The sequence below is a fragment of the Solanum dulcamara genome, chromosome 12 (assembly GCF_947179165.1).
Source record: "Solanum dulcamara chromosome 12, daSolDulc1.2, whole genome shotgun sequence".
In the NCBI taxonomy this organism is placed as follows: Eukaryota; Viridiplantae; Streptophyta; class Magnoliopsida; order Solanales; family Solanaceae; genus Solanum; species Solanum dulcamara.
In genome coordinates this window covers 57,089,702-57,113,535 of record NC_077248.1, presented here as the reverse complement: position 1 = coordinate 57,113,535, position 23,834 = coordinate 57,089,702, and the positions used below count along the sequence as shown (strand labels likewise).

Genomic DNA, 23,834 nt, shown 5'->3' with positions numbered 1-23,834 from the left:
ATAAGGAGTTATACTAATATTACTAATGGCATAAGTAGAGGTGCTGCCCAGATTTTGTTTTGGAAATTCTACATGGATTGTTGTTAGTATTTTGGGCATATCTTTTTGTACAGAATTGTTATAAGGGTGATTTGAAATTTTATGCGACCCTAAGACACATGTCTATAACTTTCATTAAGCCTACAAAGCCTAATTCCCCCATTTACTCATTTAAAATGGAGCAACAATACAAGACAGTAGGCTGTCCAGAACTCTTATTTTGATAGTTTGGGCTATTTTCATTGATTTCATGTTTAGTTTCGATATGATGAGACTGTTAAACTTAAGTATGTATTTAAGGTATATATTCTCTTATACAAGCTAAGGAAAATTGTTTGACAAAGTGGACTTTGGTTGTTCTATGGTGTTGATGATGTTTTAATATACTCCAAGAATAGTGAAGATCATGAAAAGCATCTTCGAATTGTTTGGCAAATTCTGCAAGAGATGAAGCTTTATGCCAAGCTTTCTAACTGTGAATTTTAGCTCGGTGAAGTGGTCTTTTGGGGACATATTGTGTCGGCAGTAGGTGTGAAAGTAGATCCTAGTAAAATTCAAGATATTGTTGAATGTAAACCACCTAAAAGTCCAACTAAAGTAAGGAGTTTCTTAGGTTTAGTGGGATACTATAGAAGGTTTGTCAAAGGATTCTTCATTATAGCCTCCCCTTTGACTAAACTCTTAAAAAAGGATGTCAAGTTTGTATGGGATGAAAAATGCTAGGAAAGTTTTGAAAAGCTCAAATCCTTATTAACACAAGCTCCTATACTTACTCTACCAACTAAAGAGAAGGAATATGTGATATATAGTGATGCCTCTCATCGTGGTTTAGGTTGTGTCTTAACACAAGAAGGGAAAGTTGTTGCGTATGCTTCCCGAAAATTGAAACCACATGAATTGAACTATCCTACTCATGACCTTGAGCTCGCTGCCATAGTGTTTACCTTGAAAATTTGGAGGCATTACTTATATGGCGAAAAATGTCACATATTTACTGATCACAAGAGTTTGAAGTACTTGAGTACACATAAAGAGTTGAATTTGAGGCAACATAGATGGCTTGAACTCATTAAAGATTATGACCGTATGATCGATTATCATCCGGGTAAAGCCAATATGGTAGCAGATGCTCTAAGTCGTAAAGTCCTTGCTAATTTATCGCTAAGCCACTTGCCTTTGTTTCTTAAATTGAGAGCCATGAATGCTTGTCTTGCATTTAACTCTGATGGCTGTATTGCTTTCGGTTTGCAAGTCAAACCAGTTCTACTTGAATAGGGTGACTAGTTTTGCTATTTTTGGAGTCTGCTTTTAACTTAAGTCATGCCATGTGCTGGATTTATACTTTGACTTATCATTATGCACAAAGGAAGATAATAGTTCTATGATAATTACTAGTTTGAGTTTTGTGTATTTTATGGACCCACAATGGTATTGAATTATAAATAGAATTTCCAAACAAGTTTTCTAAATGTGTTGACTATTTGAGATTATGAAAAAAATATATTTTGCTTCGTAAGTGGCATCCTCCCAAAGGGGATGCTACAAGTGGGATTTGGGGAGGGTAGGATGTACGCAGACCTTACCACTACTTCATGGAGGTAGAGAGACTATTTTCGAAAGACCTTCAGCTGGACATCCTAATCAAGAATTGCACTCGACTCCTCTTTGTATCAAAGATCACTATCAAGTAAGATCAAATCGCACTTGATGATGTATACCACATCTCGATGGTACCTCTTCAATGTGGATACATAGAACACTGTATGGACTCCTAGAATATTAGCCAGTGATGCTAAACTTTAAGTTACCAACCCCACACTTTCAAGAACTTTAATTTGACCAATATATCGAGGGTTAGGCTTACTCTTCTTGTCGAAGCTCATTACTCCTTTCATTGTTGAAACTTTCAACAGAAATTGTTCACCAATCTGAAATGTCATGTCCCTTACCAATTCAATAGATAGTGGTCTTACATCACACCTACCTCAAACCATTCTATTGGTGATCTACATCCCCTCCCATAAAGTTCCTCAAATTGTGTCATATTTATTCTAGAGTGATAATAGTTGTTGTAGGAAAATTCACATAACGATTCCAATATCCCCCAAAGTAAATCACACATGCTCTCAGCATATTCTCCAATATCTAAATCATCCTTTCTGATTGACCACCCATATAAGGATGAAGGGTTGTGTTGAAAGTAAGTTGGGTGCCTAACTCTTCATATAGCTTGCCCAACAATTGAGAAGTAAATTGGTGTACCTCTGTCTGAAATAATAAAAATCGACACCTTATGCAATTACTATTTCCTTGATATAAATCTTGGACAACTTCTAGGAGTTGTAATCCACTCTGACTGAAATGAAGAAAGCTAATTTAGTCAACCTATCCAAAATGACCCAATTGAGTCATACTTCCCCAAGGTTTTAGAAAGTCCCACCACTAAATCCATGGCTACTTTTTTCCGTTTTCACTCAAGGATGGGCATCTTCTGAAGAAAGACTGCAGGTTTATAGAGCTCATGTTTTACCTGTTGACCATTCTAACAGTTAGACACATACTCATCTATGTCCCTCTTTATCCTTGCCACGAATGGAGTTTTTTCAAGTCCCGATAGATTTTGGTTGAGGATGAATTGAATAACGTAAACCCTGTGATTCTGTCAACACAATTTGAAATAAATCATTAACCCGAGGGACACAAATCTGACCTCTAAAATTAAGCACCCCATATGTGTCAAGTGTGGCATATGGGGCCTCCCCAAACACCGCCTTGTTTTTGAGCTTGTTCAATTTCTACTCCTCAAATTGTTTAGTCTTGATTCCATCTATAAATGTGGGCTTAACATCAATATTGGCCAACACTCTACCCTTATCTGAAATTCCCATCCTCTGTTATCAGTGTTAACTAAAGAAATCACATTTAGGTCTCAAATATAACCTAGGGTCATCCTCACATTGTATAAAAAAGAACTTCACATTACTTTAACATAAAATCAATCATGAACATACCAGAAAGTTGTTCAGCACATCATATTTCTTCTACCATATCAGAATATCCCTTTCCCTATGGTTCTCAACCAATACCCTCTGTCTCGAAATTAGAGTTTCCCCATAGTCACATTTCATTCTCCCCCTCACCATCTTTACCAATGGTAAGTCCATGCACAATTTTAAACATAAAATATCTAGTTAATCACATTCCATGTTATCACTAAATCATTACACATAACCAAGTTATGACTTTTCCCTATATACAATCCCACAAAAATTATAATGACACTCTAGGTCATTTTTTCCTTAGTGCCACCTTTTTATTGTGTAGAGCATTCCTGTAGCAACCCTAAGTCATTTATGACTTATTGGCACTGACTATTCGGTCTCCTAATCGCTCGTTTCCTTATTTTGAAACTTTTATAACTTAAAAAGTTGACTTCGATCATTACTTCAGGTAAATTACCTTAGAATTGAATTTTGATGGTTTCATCAGCTCTAAAATGACTAAATTAGGCTAGTAGCATGGTCGTCATGAGTGTCAAGCAGTTGGTATGAGTTTGAGGCCATTTGACACTTTAGCCTTTTACATTTGGTCGAAGATTGAGTTTGGTCAACATTCTTGAAAAACTACTTCGATGAAAATTCTATTAGTGAGGTTAGTTATGAAATGTCCATTTTGGTCTACAATGACCCTTTGTGAACTTCTCAAGGCTCCCAATCTATTCTCGAGGCTCGTTGTGAAATTTTGCTAAAAATGGCACTGGGTGTGGGACCTACTTTATATTAAAATGATCTCATATAGGAATTTCTAGTGTGCCATTGAGTCTGGAGAGTCAAATTTGGTGGGGTAGCATATCTCCTTTGTGCACATGGAGTTTTTAATGAATCTCGAGCACTCCGTTGGAGACTTGGACATGCCAAAGTCTATTTTGCACCAACTATGTCTAGTTTCATCGCTTTTGTGATCCCTAGTCGCAAAGTGACCAGGGGATTGCCAAAGCAACCTTGGTACCTGGGTGGGGTTCACTAAAGCGACTTCCCCATCGCTAAAGAAACAAGTTACTTAAGCATCCTGGTGTTGCTAAAATGATGCCTGCTTCTTGGTGGGTGTCGCTTAAGCGATCATTGAGGTCACTTTTGCGATACTTGAGGCTTATTTTTAAGTCAGAATTTTAGTTAAATCTTAAGTTTGAATATCAATTTATCTATTAATTCTAAGGTGATTTGGGCAATTCAAAAGGCTAATTTGTGGGGCTTTTCGAGAGGAACTCAGTTGTGTGATCAGAATTAGTTATAGAGCCTTAGTTTGAGGTAATTTCCCTTATTTTCTTGTCACTTTAGTTAATCTTGAGCTTATTTTTGAATGTTGATGCATGAAACTGTTTGGGATGTTTGAGTCCTGAATTATGTTCCTTTTTGGAACACAAGTTCAGGGTAGCATATAGGACCTATTCACGAGTTAATTCCATAATTTACGGACGAGGTTGCACATTCTTAATTTTTGATTTTGAAATTGGAACATATCTGAATTTGATAATTTTAGTTTCAAAATGACCCTAATAACGTTGTGTACATGTTTTAATAGTCTGGCAATGTTCAGAGGCCGTTAGAGAGGGGAAAGCTCTGATTTTATGATTTTAGAGCGCTCGCAATCAGCTTACAGGTAGGCTACAATTTCCTTTTCTTTAGATTGAGCTTGAGAATGTGATTGCATGTTGATTAGTTGGAATTTGGGAGTGGGTAGTATCGAATCATACTTATACGTTTAGAAATCATGTTTTAGGCCTTTCCAAGGTTTTACTGGTGAGCATGCTACCTGCTTGCTTGTTTATCCATGCCTTACGGCTTATGTGTATACTTATGTTATTTTTTCATTTGAGTCATGTTCGGCCTTAGTCTAGGTGTGATTAGTGCTTGCCTTAAAAATGCATGATTCGGACCCAATATGCCTCAGTTTTTCCCTAATGTCGTTCGACTGTCTTAGATCTCTGTAGAATAGTGTAGAAGACTTGAGTTTGACAATTTGTGGCTTAGTTAGGTGATATCTCTAATTCGATGACCTTATGACTCTATTTTGAGTTCACCCATAGAGACTAAGGGAGGGCATTTTGAGTGATGATTGAAACAGTTACTCGATTCGATGACTTTATAAGTTTTGGCGATGGCACCAGATATCCATTCTGTAATCCAAGGTTGGTTCGAGGTTTAGTTCTGATGGTGTTATTAGTTGAGAAAAGTGTGGATGATGATCCACGACATTTGGAGTCTATTGATGATTAGGAGAACACATAATAGTTATATTTGGCTCCTTAGCGAGTATCCAGTTAGAGGTCTAGCTTCAACTACTTGACACTTGTTCAGTCTTCGATACTTCTGAGGAGAATCCAGTAGGGTAGGTTCGACCTCCGTATTTACATAGTCATGGGTACTTTTCTGTAGCATCCGATAGGGTAGGTTTGGCTTCCATATTGACTGATTTCACTTGGATGGATTGTGGTTCTGGTTCTATATTCTCCAGCCCTTATTTCTAGGTTTCAGATCTTAGTAGTTATAGCTATTCTATGTACACTTCGGGCTTATAAGGGTTCGGTAGGGTTTTTTATTTAAATTTGCGCACGAGTGTACCTTTGGGCTTAATGGGGGTCTAGTTGGGTGTAGTTTAACTATAGTTACTTTAGTTAGTTCCTTTTACACTCGTGTGCATCACAATTCATTTCCTTACTTTAGACTTCCTCTCTTAACCTCTGTTATGCCTATTCCTTCTTTTCATATTGCCTTTACTTTTCAATCTCAATCGGCCAATGATGCCTACTAGGTAGTTGTTGTTTTGGTACTCATACTATACTCTACATCTATTTTCGTGATGCACATACGAAAGACTGGCCAACATAGATCAGAGCCTGCCTCAGTCTCATCCGAAGATAGGGGTGAGCACTTGGCATTTATATTGATCCAATTTACATATGTATATATTTATTTTGTCTTTCTTTTGCATTTTTTAAGATAGTCTTGTTTCAATAGTCTACTTTTGGGACTTGTACTCTTTTGTTAGACAGCTCTGTACTAGTGACTTCAAGGTTCTAGGAGGGATCATTACATATATATATATATATTCATTTTGGTTCTCTTCCTCTTATCTATCTTGTTTATGTTAGTATTGCTTATTCTTGTTTAGTCTCTACCCTTAAACCTATTACTAGTTGTTTTGGGTTACGGGTTGGCTTACCTACTGTGGGGTTATAGTAGGTGCCATCATAACTCAAGAAATCAGGTCCTGATAAGTTAGTATCAAAGACCTAGGTTTATCGATCTCATTTGTACAAAGTTAACATCTACTAGAGTCTTGTGGATCGGTGCGGAGACGTCTGTGACTTATCTTCAGGAGGCTACAGGATGTCATTAGGAAAATTTCTCATTTTGTCTCATTTTCGTGCAGCATGTGTCTTATTGGTTTCTAGAAATATTAGTTCTTTCGTTCCTTCGCAGGATGGATTGCACACATGGGACAACGGCTAGGGATAATGCACTAAGGCTCGCAGATAGAGCCCTAGCTAGGGGTAGAGGCTGACCTAGAGGTTGTACGAGGGATGTGACACCATTCTGTTACATAGAAGAGGTTCTAGAGCCTAAGAAGGAGGAGAATTTAGCACACATACCTCCACAACCGATGGGGGTAGGGACCAGCTTAAACACTACCCGCACCAATTGCTGGACCGGAGATTCAGGATATACTCACCTAAATTTTGGCATCTATTAGTAAGATGATACAGACACCAACTCCATCTGCAGCCCCGACACCGCATGTTCAGCATATAATATTAGCCTAGAGGCCCAATCATTACTTTATCATGTGGCCTCATAACCAGTTAAAGATAACGGGGCTATGCCACTGCATGAGTAGAAGATGCTCGGGCTATTTTAAAGGCTTTCAATATTTACTGGAGCGGATGGGGAGGACGCCTAGGAGTTTTTGACTACCTTCCAGGAGCAGCTTCAGTCCTTAGGACTCATGGAGATGACTTCACTTCAATCAGTTCTGTGGTCCCACTAGATAGTGAAGGCGCTTGTACTTACAGTCTAGGCCAGTTGGGTCATCTCTCGTATCTTAGGATGAGTTTTCAGGGGCTTTCTTGGCCAATACATACCACAGAGAGTTAGTAATAGGCTTCGTGGCCAGTTCTTCCAATTTGAGTCGGGCTCCATGACTGTGTCAGAGTATGAGGCGAGGTTCTATGAGATATATCGCTATGCTACTATTATTTTGCCTACAGAGAAGGATAGAGTTTGTTTCTTTGTACGTGGGCTGAGGTATAAATTAAGGGTTGATACGGAGCACCCGTCTTCAACAGTTCATTCATTTCTAGAGTGATCGACCTTGCCCGGTTTATGAAGAATATTCATTATGAGGCCCAACAGGGCAGTGGTAAGAGGCCTCACTACTAGGGCACCTATAACAGGTCCCAGACGAGAGGAAAGGACTCATATGATAGGTCATGGTAGAGATTTCAGCACAGCTAGCCTAGCCGGCTTGTTCAGGCGGCATTACCTGTTTTTGAGGGAAGCCAACATTAGAAGAATGGTCCAAGCATGGGCCAGGGCTTAAGGGGATCAGACTTTCTCCCTATCTACTATGGTTAGGTTATTATGGTATGATCAGCTTCACGATGTTGTGACTATAGTTCAATTGATCATTGGTCCTAAGAGTGACCTCAACGTAGGGGAGGGGCAATTGTACCAGCTCCTCTAGAACCTAGACTAGTGACAATAGTACCTCCTCCGATTAGAGGTGAATCTACAGATCAGGATAGTTAGGGTGGTCGATAGGGTGTTATAGGTAGAGCAAGGGGAGGCAGATCAGGAGGTAGGTCAGATGCACTGAGTAGAGGTGCACAGGGCCATTTCTATGTGACTTCATCGAGGGCAGAGGCTGAGGCATCCAACGATGTCATTATAGGTATATTTCTATTATTCCACCAGCCTGCTACATTTGTATTTGACCTAGGATCTACTTATTCCTATATATCTGTCTATTATGGTCCCCGATTAGGTATGAGGTCTGAGTCCTTATCAGAGCCTGGTCATGTTTTGACCCTGATGGGTGAGTCTGTAGTAGTAGATCAGGTGTTGAGGTCTTTCTTAGTGAGTATCCAGGGTTATGATACTAGAGTTGATCTTATTCTGCTAGACATGTTATATTTTGGTGTGATTCTGGGCATGCACTATTTATTCCCTCACCATGCGATCTTGGATTACTAAGCCAAGATCGTTACCTTAGCCATGCCTAGCATTCCTCCGGTGTTGTGGCAGGGTGCCTATAGTCACGCACTAATGGGGATTATATATTTTATGTAGGCTCGACGGTTGGTTGCTTTAGGGTGTCTAGATTGCTTGGTCTATTGATGTGTCGCAAATATACAACACTTACGATGTTCAAAACATGGAATTATTATAGGTTCTCAAGCACATTTTGATAGTTTGATATGTGTTTTTGGTGAGTTTTCAGGGAAATTGAAGTACACATGGGTTGATGATCATTGGCTTGGTTTATGTGAATATTTGATTGATCTTGGAGTAAGTTGGAATCTTGGTGTTAAGGAGAGATCATAAGGAAAACAAATATGCAAGACATGATAAAGTAACTTCAGCTTGGCAAGGTTTTGTGACAACTTGAAAGGAGAACTCAAAGAACGAATTTCGCCGCGCATTGAAGGACCTTGGATTGGGTGTTTGGAGGCTAAACCAGCTTGTTTTGATCAAGGGTTCACACCACAATAACCTTCAAGGTCCGTGGTTCACACCACAACCCATAAAGGAAACTGTCCAGAGCATCCAGGAGATGCAACCAACGAAATGGCTAAGGCACACACCAAGGGCCTCACCACGAGCCGTGGTGCACACCACTGGATGTGGTAGGTGCCGTGGTGGGGTTTCCTACCAAACAAATCCAAGGAAAACATCAAGGAGAACCACCATGAACCGTGGTGCTCACCAAGGTCTATGGTGGTGACCGTCCAGGGACAACTCGAGCCCAGAAATTACAGCTTTCCTAGTTGGTTTAGGATTAGGATTCAACTTCTATAAATACCCTATTTTGTTCTAGGTTTAATACATTCTTTTTCCCACGTTACCACTACTATTTGAAGGCTATTATACATCACCTAAAATATATTTTTTGAGTCTTGATTCCTTGACAACACACGCTGAATAGTAGTTATAGGAACGACACGACAACTTGTGTTTCTTGGCTATTTTTGGAGACTTGAATCAAGTTTTGCATGCTAGTTTACATTGTTTGATTCTTTTGTTGATTTTCTATCACTTTGTAAGTATTTTTTCATGAATTATACAAAATTTCTTGTTGCTTTACTTTTAATCATGCATAGCTGGATCCACAACTAGGGTTGTGGGAACCATGACAACTTAGCTAGAATAGGTAAACGTAGGATTGATATTCGTGATTTTTTTTGCATGTATTGTGATTTATTCATTCAAAAGTATTTCTTAGTGAGTGCATGCATTAAGAACTTGCCTGTATTCATTGCCTTCCCACCTATTGGTAGGTGTCACTTAAGCGATCATTGGGGTTTCTTTTGTGACACTTGGGGCTAATTTTTAAGTTAGAAATTCAATTAATTCTTCAAGCTTGAATATTTATTTCTCTCTTAATTCTAAGTTGTTTTGGGAAATTCAAAAGGCTAATTTGTGGTTTTTTTTAGAGGAACTCAGTGGTGAGATCAAAATTAGTTGTTGAGCCTTTGTTTGAGGTAATTTCCCTCGTTTTCCTGTCACTTTAGTTGTTCTTGAGCTTATTTTTAAATGTTCATGAATGAAGGTGTTTGGGATTTTTTGAGCCCTAAATTATGTTCCTTTTTGGAACACAAGTTCAGGGTAGCATTTAGGACCTATTCACAGAGTTAATTCTGTAATTTACGAAGTGGGTCCCACATTCCCCATTTTTGACTCTAAAATTGGATCATCTCTGAATTCAATAATTCTAGTGTCAAAATAATTCTAATAATATTGTGTACATATTTTTAATAGCGTGTAAATGTTAAGAGGATGTTAGAAAGGGGAAAGCTTTGATTCTGTGATTTTAGAGTGCTCGCGATCACCGTATAGTTAGGCTACAGTTTTCTTTTCTTTAGATTAAGCTTGGAAATATGATCACATGTTGATTATTTGGAATTCTAGAGTGGGTATTATCGAATCATGCTTATATGTTTCGAAATCATTTTTAGGCCTTTTGGGGTTTTACCGATTACTTGTGAGCATGTCTTGCTTTGTTGTTTATCCATGCCTTATGGCTTATATGTATACTAATGTTATTGTTTTATTTTAAGAATATTCTTAGTCTAGGTATGACCATTGCTTGCCTTAGAAATTCATAATTCAGACTTGATAGGCCTCAGTTTTGCTCCGATGTTGTTTGACCATCTTAGATCCTTGTAGATTGGTGTAGTAGACTAGAGTATGGTAGTTTGGGCCTTCGCTAGGAGATACCTCTGGTTCGATGACTTTGTGACTTATTTTCACTGATTTGACGACTTCATGAATTTTAGCAATGCCACCGAATCTCCATTCTGCAATCCAAAGTTGGTTCGAGGTTTAGTTCTGATGATCTTATTGCTTGAGTAATGTGTGGAAGATGATCCACAACATTTTTCGTCTATTGATGATTGGGAGAACTTGCAATAGTTACATTTGGCATATTAGCAAGCATCCAATTAGAGGTTTGGCCTCATCTACTTGATACTTGTTCACTGTTGGGTTCTTTTGAGGAGCATCCGATAGGACAGGTCCGGCCTCCCTATTTTCTTAGTCTTAGGTACTTCTATGGAGCATCCGGTAGGGCAGATCCGGCCTCTGTATTAAGAGATTTTATTGGGATGGATTGTTGTTCTGGTTTTATATTCTCCGACTCTTAGTTCTTAGTTTCAGATCTCAGTAGTTAGAGCTATTTTGTGTACTCGTCTAGCTTATGGGGTCCGATCAATTTTTTTATTTAAACTTGCATAGGAGTGTACCTTCTGGTCTTATGGGGGATCCAGTTAGGTGTAGTTTAGTTATAGTTACTTTAATTAGTTCCTTTTACACCCATGTACATTACGTTCATTTCCTTACTTTAGATTTCCTCTCTTGACCTCTGTTGTGCCTATTCCCTCTTTTCATATTGCCTTTACTTTTCAAGCTCAGTCGACCCATGATGTCTATTGGGTACTTATCATTTTGGTACTCATACTACAATCTGCATCTGTTTTTGTGATATACGTCTGAGCACGAATGGACAACATTGATCCGAGCCTGCACAGTCTAATCCGGAGATAGAGGTGAGCCACTGTCTATTTTTTTTGAGAAAGTCTTGTTTCAGTCATTCACGTTTGGTACTTATACTCTTTTGTTCGACAAGTCTATATTAGTGACTTCCAGGTTCTGGGAGGGATTATATGTATATATATTCATTTTGGTTGTCTTCCGCTTATCTATCCTTTTTGTGTTAGCATTGCTTATTCTTGTATAGTCTTTGCCCTTAACCTATTACTAGTTGTTTTAGGTTACAAGTTGGCTTACCTACTGGGGGTTATAGTATGAGCCATCATGACATGAGAAATTGGGTTGTGACAGAAGTTCAGAGAATTATATCTCACATAATTTCAGTCATTCAGGCAATGTACAACACATAATCACAATCTCAAGCTTTGTCACTTAATCACGTCATATTCATTACCTTTTATTCATTTCATGGATGATCTTCAGCTGATCATCCATGCATTCACATAGCCTCTAAGGCTAGATACCATTTGGAATCTTCTTGGTTTTGAATCTCCATAGCCCGTGCCATTTTAGTTGGATACAACAACATTCAATTTACTTTGTTGAGATACAAATTATAATCAAGAGATAGTTATTGCACTCAAACCATACAAGTAAGTAAAAGAATGCACGGAAGGAGTGAAAAAAGTGAAACAATTTCCTAGAATGCTTCCTAAGTTCTCAAAAATTAGATGTGGATGTTAATACACCAATCTAAGGGACTCTAATCAATATTTGATTTTGTATTGGGAGACCGATAACCTGGGCCCTGATACCAAATTGTCATGACTCAACTACCAAGTCGTGCAGGCACCTACTCTAACACCTAGATAACAAAACCTTTACCATTCGATTTAAAACAGGTACTGCAGAAAAAAGACAAAACCAATTGTAACATAATAAAATAATGATTGAATACATGTCAAACTTAAATTTTAATAGAGAACCTTTCAAATATAATGAAATCCCTTTTATAATACCATGAAAACCCCTCTAGAAACTAGTCTAACAGGTATAAGAGCTTCTAAACGTATGAAATAATCATGAAAGATAAATGAACACATCTTCCACCTTAGGTACAGATGAGTAAAAGCTGTTGGAGATCACCATTTGTTTCACCTACAAACATCACTAACCCTGCAACTAGACCATCCCAAATGTTATAGCAAGAGTAGAATCAATACAAACAATACGTACAGGTAGACATTATCGATCGATCCAATTCCACCCTATAATATTAAGCAAATGTCAAAAGAGATCATGCAATATAAAATCATACCACCCAAATCTTTATCCACATGCTCTTTCTATTTCGGGATATAATACCCACAAACTAGTACACTTTGATCCCAAATTTCTACCACATTTCATTGACAACTCTATCATTAAACATTCAATCCTCTTATTACTCTAAGGCTTTGACCAAGACTACCTATTATGCCACTCTAAGGCTTCCTAAGCCTAACCTTTATGCCACCAGGGATTCCCAAGCCTACCTTAATCAAATGTATTCTATACCACTTTAATAGACATACACAGTCTAATAAATCAACCAAGAACAAGACCCTCGGTCATCAACCTGACCTAACTACCAAATGAGATATGCACAAATTATCACGCTTACTCATACCTGAGTCCAACTTACATTTCACTTAATCTAGGCCACTCAAGAATCCTCTAAGGCATAGCCTATGGTGTTTAACATGCAATCCTGATCTACATAAGAGCCATCCCAATATATATACACAAAAACCCGGCCACTCATAGACCAACATGTAATCATAGCCATAATCAGAACATAATCACGACTCCCAATCACTAATCTTAACTTAACCTTTTTCTAAAACATATTTCATATTATCACATTAACATATACCCGATCCACTCAAGAAACAAACACACATGCACACAATTGAATATGTACTAGGCCTGGTAGCCGAGCAAATCAATGAATAACTAGTACCAAGCATGGTACCCGAGAAAATCAATGAATAACTCATACCAGGCTTAGTACTCAACCAAACCAAATAGTAATTAGTACTAGGCATCATACCCAAGCCAAGCGAATGATTTCCCATACCAGGCGTGGTACTTGAGCGAACCAAAAATATGTACCAGATATGTTACCCTGGCAAACTAAGAGATATTCAGTATTAGGTGTGGTACTCAAGCCAACTGATAATATGTATTAGGTGTGGTACCCAAGCCAATCGAATAATCTATAACATGTGTGGTACCAAATCCAACCCACAATAACAAATATCACACACAATCATACATACAATAAAACAACCACACTTGTAAAGCCACAAGCAAATTTAAAAAGTTTATTGCATGAGATTGACAATATGATATCATTCACATTTATCCGTTTATTCCCTAAACATGCATTAGTCAAGAATTACATATGAAATAGTCATTCTATGGAATTTCTTTTCCTATTTGAATGAATTAGTACCTATCCAATTTGTTCTGTTCCTCTTTGATTACCATAGTCCCTAAAACTTGTTATAATCCAACAATTTCCTTACATTTAAGCCTTACAAGTATTTCAGACCATCTCAATAAGAATTCTCAAGTTTAATAATTATGAACCAGACAACCACCTTTAGTCATAAGATAATCATTACCTACACAGTATATTCTTTCCCTAAACAACAATAACTACCAAGTTTCTAGCCATTCAAACTCCGTCTGAGATTAACCTAGCCTGAAATTTACAACTTACTACTCCATAAGTTTTCTTACCTAATTTCCTTCACCATTGGCTTACCCATAATGAATGGAGGGTGCTTATGAGTCCTATGTGTACTACGGATGGTTTTAATAATATTAGTATTATATCCTCACCCCCAAAGACTATCCAAGCCGCACTGTCACTACTATATAATGATGCAGATTAAGTATTATTAATATATTATCTTAGTTTATCTAAGAAAAACATAACAAAAAGCAATGAATTAAAGGAGATGGAGGAGAAGATATATATAATAGCTGTAATTAAAAGGTTTTAAGAGTAGCCTTTTATTTTTACTTATCACAATTAATTTTAAATGAGAAAAAAGTCAAAAAGAAGAAAAAAATAAATATAATTAAAGGCCATAGAGAGTGAGAAATTAAGTAGTATAGACTTCTGAAGTAGATGCTTCCTTCCATTAATGGAGGTTGAGCTTCCATGAGAGAAACAAGCCTTAGAGAGGAGAATTATGAGAAATGTTTTTCATTAAAGAAAAAAATGAATGACTGAATAATCATTACAGAGTGATGTGTGTATATATATATAAATCAATCAATCTAACCAACCTAACTAACTCGACTGTGACTTGGCAACAAGTTAACTAACTAACAAATTTTTAACAAACTAACTAACTGTGATTCTAACTAACTCTGACTCTGATTCTAACTAACTCTCATCACTCCCCATCAAGTTCGAGTTGAACTAATCATAAACAACTTGCTCATAATTGTAGCATGTTTGACTCTAGTCATGGCTTTGGTGAAGATGTCGGCTAGTTTGAGTCTGTGGAGATGTGATGAAATATGATCAATCCTTGTTGAGGTTTGTTCCTAACAAAATGACAGTCTATCTCTATGTGCTTTGTTCTTTTATGAAAAACTAGATTTTTGGCAATGTGAACTGCTTCTTACGTATTAGAAAAGAAATGTATGAGCAAGGAGCATGTCACTATTAACTCATCAAGTAACCTTTCAAGCCATACCAATTCCCATACAACTTGTCTCACAACTCTGTATTTTTCTTCTTAAAAAAAACATTGTAGCCTGTTTCTTGGACTTTCAGCTAATAGGACTATCACCCATGAATACTAGGTATCCACTAACTGATTTTCTTAAGTCAGGACAAACTGCCTAATCTTAGTCACAATAAGCACAAACATTAAGTTAATGTTTGTTTGAAATGAAAATCCCCAATGTAGGATTTTGTTTCAAGTATCTAAGAACATGATAAGTTGCCTTCAAATGTGGTTCTCTAGGTGACTGCATGAATTGGCTAAGGTGATGAAAATTGTATGCTATGTCCATCTTTTTATTTGTGAGAAAATTAAGCTTTCCAACCAACTTCCTATAATGAGTAAGGTATGATAACAGTTTGCCATTAGTGGCTTTGAACTTCTACATAGAGTCAAGTGGTGATGCAGTGGATTTGTAATTCATAGAGTCAAATTCTTTCAACAAATCAATAGTTACCTTTCTTTGTGAAATGATAGCACCATCAAGTCTATACGATATTTCTAGGCCCAAAAAGTAGTTCAATCTGCCTAGATCTTTTATTTTGAACTGATCATATAGAAAAACCTTCAAGGAGGTGATTTGTTCCAAGTCAGTACCAGTTAAGACTACATCATCAACATATATAGCAAATACTAAGGAGCTCCCTTTCTTCCTATAAAATAGTAAATAGTCACTCTTTGAGTATGTTTATCCTTTTGAACAAAGACTGCTGGCCAGCTTGTAATACCATTGTCTGATAGCCTTCTTTAAGCCATACAATGACTTATTCAGTTTACAAACCATGTTGCTGCTATCCACTACAAGTCCTTGAGGTAATGCCATGTACACTTCCTCATTTAAGTCACCATAGATGAAGGCATTATTGACATTTAGTTGGTACAGATCCCAACCTTTCTTGACATCTAGGGAAATTAAGGTTCTAATAGTTGTCATCTTAACCACTAGTGAGAATGTCTTAGTATAGTCTATCCTAGTCTGTTGGGTGTATTCCTTCACTACTAATCTGGCCTTGAACCTTTCCACACTTTTATCTACCTTGTGTTTGATCTTATACACCTATGGACTTTTTCCCCTCAGGTAGAGTGACCAAATCCCAAGTATTATTTGCATACAATGCTTCAATATCTCATGTCATTGCAATTTGTCACGCAGGATTCAAGATTGCTTCTTCATAAGTAGAAGGTTCACATTTATGTGAGATAGTCTTAACCAACTGCTAGATATTAGGACATAGAGTTGTAAAACAAACATGGTTGTGGTTTGATTTGAGTGAGGTAAGAGAGTGGTGGGAATTAGAAGTGTGTGAATTAGAAGTATTAGGTGCAGTTGTGGAGGAAAGTAAGTTTAGTAAGGTGTAGGTGTATTCTTTTAGATAGTTGGGGGTGTGAAGTGTACTAGTTTTCCTCCTAGGTAGTGGTGGAGCATCACTAGAAACAATAATATTGGGGTTGGATGAAGGTTGTGCAAGCATGGGCTGTGTATTGGCATCCAGTATGGGCTCAGTACTATTAGTGGTCACTTAGTTGTTAGTAACTTCATGTGATGTGCTTGTATCCAACAATTCATCATTAACAAAAGTGCTTGTTATACTAGGCATGCAAGTCAAATTATGATAGACAAGAAATCTTAAAACTGAATTAAAACTGGAACCATCAGGAGCAATAACAAAAGGGAAGACAGTTTTATGAAAAAGGACATCTCTAGACACATGAACTCTTTTGGTAGCTAGATCTAAAACTTGTAACCTTTTGTATTGAAGGGATATACAACAAAGATGTGAGGTGATTCCCTTTGTTCAAACTTGTCTTTGTGAGTTTACAAGGTTGTGGAAAAGTTAAGGAAACCAAACTTCTAAGATGAGAGTATGTGGGCCTTTTTTGATATAACAATTCATATGGGAATTTGTTTTGTAGTAGTTTCATAGTTAGTCTGTTAATGAGGTAGGTAGAAGTCAGGATATGTTCTCCCCAATTTCTCATAGGTAAATTAGATTGAAATAGGAGTGCCCTTACTATTTTAAGAAGATACTTGTGTTTCCTTTCCACCACACTATTTTGTTGGGGTGTGTAAGGGAATGATTTCTAATGTATGATTCCTTTTCCCTAAAAGAAATACGTTGCCTCAACACTTGTGAACTCTAGACCATTATCAGATCTGATGGTTTTTAGTTTGGTTTGGAATTGTTTTTCTATGAGAGCTATGAAGGATTTTATAGTTTGCAGTGCATTGCTTTTGCATCTAAGTAAGTGTGTCCAAGTTGATCTACTATGGTAATCTACCATGGTTAAGAAGTAATGATAACCATCATGTGTGGGTATGTGATATGGTCCCTATAGGTCAATGTGAAGGATTTCAAAGACTTTGCTGGTGGTGGTTGTGATTTCTGGGAAAGGCATTTCGGTTTGTCTAGCCATAAGGCATATATTACAGGTGAAAGACTGTTTGGTAGAAAAATTCACAGGAATGGTAGAGATGCTCCTCATCTTTACAAAGGATGCATGTCCTAATCTAGAATGCCACAAGAGTTCAGTAATATGATTGTGAGTAGAATTGACATTAAAAGAAGAAGAATTTATAATAGAACAAGAAGGAGAATTAGTAACAGAACAAGCTTCTTTATTAAAAAAATGAGAATATTTTAAAATAAAAGATAGTGAAGCTTGATATTCATTCCTAGCTAAGACCTTTTCACAGTTGACTAGAGAGGAAACACGTTGAAAATTGGAGGATTGACAAGTGATATTATATACATTGTAACCATTAGAAAGTGGGCAACAATTGTGGCATTTGGGGCAATGGAATTATAGGCCATTCTTGACCCTACCAAGTTCTAGAGGGCTCTTTAGAGAAGGGCCCTGTAGTAAACGAGAGAAACTATTAAAATTGACCATACCTTTAAGTTGTGAGGCTAAACAATTGTCACACCCCGAGAGGGTACCCTCAGCGTGGCCGGTACTCAGAAACTATCTATGGCCTCCAAGAGAACCACTAGGTCTCATCATTCATTCGTTCATCAGCGGAAGACTTAAGTGAAAATAAGAATACTCATGTGGACTCGCCATCATCAACATCGAATGAAATAAATAATCCTTCGAAGAAGTAGTTTCAAAGGAGAACTACTCCAATTATATTATAAACTTTGTCTATGAAGCCTCTAACACTATCATACGGTGCCAATGACATGTCCATGGCTACCTCAAAAGAAATATAATACTCAACAATAATAAAAGAATAGAGAGTTCCTCCGAATACTAGAAGGACTCACCAAATAGTTGGAAAGTAATGATCTTCAACAATGCACCTATTAAGAATATCTAACATCTATATCTGCATCATAAAACGATGCACGTCAAATGATGCCAGTACATGGAATGTACGAGTATGTAAAATGGAAAGAAAGTAAGGACAGATATCAAGAAACTCTTCTCGAGAAGGCTCGACTCAGAACTCAACATCATCTCAACATCAATATGTAATGCAAGTTTAAAAATAATAATAATAATAATAATAAGCAATGCTTACTCAGTTGGGAGTTTCTCTAACCGACAACCATCACTTATGAGCTACTGATGATACAAAGAAGCGATGTTGTTGCCACATCCATCCAATACCTTGCCAGGGTAAAGGACATCACCATCTTGGATCCAATCATCAAAGTCCTCTTTTTGGGACTTAAGAGGCATAGCCTCCATCCTACGTTGGTTACGTAGTTCTGGGGTTTGAGTCAATTAAACTCTTACCCAATTTGGTGCTCAATACTACTCCCAAAATATGTGTCCATATTAACATCATCATCTAGTCTTATTGGAAAACATCAAACTCATCTTATTACCTCTTCATCAATCATTACACTTCAAAAAATTATTTATATCTCATCAAAACATCATTTACTCAAATTTATTTAAACTCAATTTTTTTGCTTTTTCAAAACTCAATAAAGTACATATATAGTATTAATTCAAATCACTCTTTTTGTCAATAAATATTAAAAGCCAACATCTTAACTCAAAATATGTGTAAAAATATTCATGAACATCAAATCAATTAGGGTTCATGGAAAAATAATCATGAACAATAATTCTAATAATATGAGAGATAATAATAATAATAATTTCAATGCATAAATATATCTAATTCAATTGAAGAATAATTAATTTATTTAGAATTCAAGATTTAAGTAAAACTCAACTATAACTCAATTACGATCAATTTAAATATTGGGTGCATAGAAGAACTTAATCCAATGCTATGAATAACCTTACTTACCTGGAATTCGAAGCTTAACTCCGAATTGAAGAACTCAATGACCATTCTTGAATACCTAGCCTTTTCTCCATGTCGGAGCATTTTGTATATTACCCGGAGTATAAGAATTACCAGAATAGTATTTCTACACTACTAAAAACTAAAACTATATTTGAGAATGAGTAAAGAAGTGTATATGGATGGCTTTCACCTTCTCCATAGCTTGGTGAACCAAGTCTGGTCTAATCAACTCAGCTTCACTAACTTCAAACCAACCAATTAGTGATATACATCGCCTCCTATATAGAGCTTCATAAGGAGCCATTTGAATACTCAAATGGAAGCTATAATTGTATGCAAAATCAATAAAAGGTAAATGGTCATCCCAATTACCTTTGAAGTCGATGACATAGGCTCTCAACATATCCTCCAAAGTCTGTATCGTACGCTCTGCCTGGCCGTCTGTCTGCGAATGAAAAGTAGTACTAAGGTTCATTCTTGAATTCAAACCCATCTGAAACGACTTCCAAAACTGAGTAGTGAATTGAGCTCCCCTATATGAGATGATAGACAAAGGAACTCCATACAGTCTAACAACCTCTCTAAGATACAGTTTGGCATAATCTTCTATAGTGTACGTAGTCTTAATCGGCAAGAAATGAGCCAATTTGGTTATTCTTTCTGTTATGTCGGAAAAAGACGGTTTATAATTAACTTCAAATTTTTAGAGAAAAAATCAATTTTAGAAAAGAAGAGACGCCATTTAATTTTTTAAAGAAATTAAGAAAACTTAATTTAAAAGACCCTAACAGATTTAAGTCTTAGAAATTCAGAGAAAAAGGTACGAGGTTCTTATTTTCACTTTGAGAAGATGTTAAGCATTCAAAGTGGCCGCTAACGCACGGTTATCCGACGATTTAAAAACTTATTTGACTAACTTTTGAAAAAAATTAATCTAAAAGAAAATAAAGACTTTAAAATTATTTTGTAGAAAAAATGGTCAAACTTAAACATTAAAAATAATATACATGTATATAAAAAAGTAAAGTTTTATCAAATGAACAAGTAAAGATAGAAAATCATTTAAAGAGTAAATTAACATAAACTGGTTTATCTTTAGGAGAATCTAATTAATTTAAAACAAATTAAAATTAATATCTAAGCAAATATAAATAATATAAGTAAATAAATTATTTCAACCCGAATCAATATAAATAAACAATAAATAACATATGAAAATATGGCCCGACACTTAGTTTCTGTACGGGATTAAGTTGTTGGGCTATCTGCGTTTTGAGACTTAAGCACAATTCGATTATATATCGCGGCTGTATATACACTGTATATCAAACTGTATATACACTGTATATAGTTTATACAATATTATTTTTGTATATCAAACTATATACACATTGTATACCACCTGTTGTTTTTATGTATCTACTGTACATCACTATATATACACTGTATATCTATAATATTATTTTCTTACATATCGGACTATATAGATACTATAGATCAGTGTATACGATACTATTTTCCACCTCTATTCAATGTATACAACCCAATATCAATATTCAAATCATGTATATTATCTTCCTTTCCATATATCAACTTTTCAGCAATTTAAGAAAAATGATAGGGGACTCAAAACGCAATGATATGCAAGGATGAAGTCCAAAGATGGACTCGAATTGATATCATATGCACCAAAATAAAATTACATACGCATTTACTCATTTTAAGCTAAACCAAGAAATATATCATAATATTTTAAGTTATCAAATTGATGGACATCCTAGAAGTGACTAACAACATGCATATATGTAGATAAAGGAAAGGAAAGAAGAAATATGTTGAAGTAACTAAAGAATACGTATTTAATATATGCGCTATACTAGCTCAAATTTTAAAGAAAGAATTAAATCAATTAGACCATAAAAGTTCTAATTAAATAACAACTTTAAGCATATTTTTGTTATTTAAATCATGTTAAAAGAAAAAACTGAAAATATGAGAATCTATATTGTCAAAGAAAACTACTTGAAAAAATAATGAACAAAATTAAGAGCTTTCATTAAATAATCCTAACACATGATAGCTAATTAATACTAACACATGCTAACTATAAGAAATTTCTATCATTAATCTAATTATTCTTAATACATGCTAACTAAAACAAATAAGAATACAAATTAACTAAATATAAAATATGATATAATTAAATAAAATAAAGATGAAAAAATATTTTACCTCTTTTCGGGCAGCGAGATTGAAGACGATGAGAGGAAGACAACTTTACTACCACCCAATAGCTTGATGGAACTCCAATTCAACAAAAGAAAAATAAAAAATTTAGACTCGAACCTTCATGAGTTCGATGTTATAAGAACAATCCTTTTAGCCTAAATTTTGACTTCAATCTCATATTTTTCTTGAAAAAAAATATAGATTGAAAGATAAAAATTTTCACAACATTTAGGCTGAGGACAATAGTCCAAAATCCTAGCCAAGTTAAAAATATTTCTAACTTTGGGGTGGCTAAAAGAACCTTCCACTTCTTCTCTCTTCTTAATAAGAATATGAGCCTTTATATAGGCTCCAAAAACCCCAAATTCTTCATCAATTTTCGATGTGGGAGAAGGTTTTTTTAAAAATATTTTTATAGAAAAAACTAAAAATTTCAAAAATACAAATTATAATTAAACTAACCTAACTAACATTGTATTTAGTAAAAAATAAAATCTTTTGAGATGATTTTCGATTAACCACATAAATAGTAATAAAATATATAGTTATAAAGAAATATGTATCTTATACTAAAATTTATAAAAATATAAAAATAGTTAAGAATAACATAAAAATATTTTTGTTTTTTTATAAAAGCTAATTATTTTTAAAATGTTCGAAATCTAAAGAAACTTGATAGCTAATTTGCATTGTGGAGTGTCAAAATTGGGTGTTAACACTATCCCCAATCACCCAAATAGAGTCATGTTATTTGCGGGCTCGCGGTAAACTGGTAATGAAGTCCATGTTGATCATCTCCCATTTCCATTTTGGGATCTCTATATTTTGAGCCACTCCACAAGACCTTTGGTGCTCAACTTTAACTTGTTGGCAATTCGGGCATTTGGACACAAACTTTGCTATATCTCTCTTCATTCTACTCCACCAGAATACTTCTCTCAAGTCGTGGTACATCTTTGTCGAACCTGGATAGACGAAATACCTGGAATTATTGGCTTTTGCCATGATTCTCTCAACATTTGGAACATATAATCTCCCTTGATATCTCAACAATCCATCAACCCCTTTGGCAAAAGCCATTACCTTCTGCTTGTGAACCTCGTCTTTCAGTTGAAGGAGAATGGGGTCCTAATCTTGCTTTTCTTTCACCTCTGCAGCTAGAGATGATTCAGCTCCATTCTAGACTATTGTACCGCTCTCACTAGAGTCAATAAGTTAAGCTCCCAAACGCGCAAGTCTATGAAATTCCATTTCCAAATCCTTGTTTTCCACTTCCACATGGGTTGTACCCCCATGGATAACCTACTTAGAGCATCGGCAACTACGTTTGCTTTATCTAGGTGGTAGAGAATGCTTATGTCATAATTCTTGAGAAACTCTAGCCATATCCTCTACCTCAAGTTCAGCTCCTTCTGACTGAATATATACTGCAAGCACTTGTGGTCTATGAATACATCCACATGTACACCATAAATATAGTGACGCCAGATCTTAAGATCAAATACCACAGTTGCTAACTAAAGAATGAGTGGGATAGTTCCTCTCATTAGTCTCAAGCTGTCTGTACGCATAGGCAATGACCTTACCGTTCTACATCAACACACATCCCAACCCAACTCTAAAAGCATCACAATAGATTACAAAACCATCTGTTCCCTCGGGTAGGGACAATATTGGAGCAGTAGTCAATCTAACTTTCAACTCTTGAAAACTATTCTCAAAAGCATCAGACCATTGAAACGTAGCCTTTTTCTGAGTCAACTTAGTCAATGGTGAGGATATGGATAAGAATTCCTCAAAAAACCTCTTGTAGTACCATCCAAATCTAAGAAACTTCTTATGTGGGTTGGAGAGGTAGGTCTGGGCCAGTCTTAACTACCTTAATCTTTTGAGTATCAACTCGAATTCCATCACCAGATATAGAGCCCATTTGGATGGGCTTTAAGTTGGTCAAACCAACTTATAAGCCCCTTTTTAGCTTTTGGACGTGTTTTCCTAATGCTAACTTTAAGCCACAAAGTTCTTAAAGTCAGTCAAAAATGGAAAGTTAGGATTTCTAACATTTTTTTCTAAATGCTTAAAGCCATTTTGTTTGACCATGGAAATTACTTTTATATCCCTTATATTTTAACTAAATTCTCAAACTACCATTTTTATTCTTTTAACCCTAAAATTCAAACACTAATTTTCAACATAAGCACTTTTATTTAAACACTCAACTGCTTATTTATAAAAATAACTTTC

The 23,834-nt window shown here is 35.9% G+C and overlaps 1 pseudogene; it reads left to right on the top strand.

Annotated features, from left to right (window-relative positions):
- Positions 1–1,155: 1,155 nt before the first annotated feature.
- LOC129875784 (hyoscyamine 6-dioxygenase-like) overlaps positions 1,156–23,834 on the top strand; it is a 48,477-nt pseudogene continuing 25,798 nt past the window's right edge.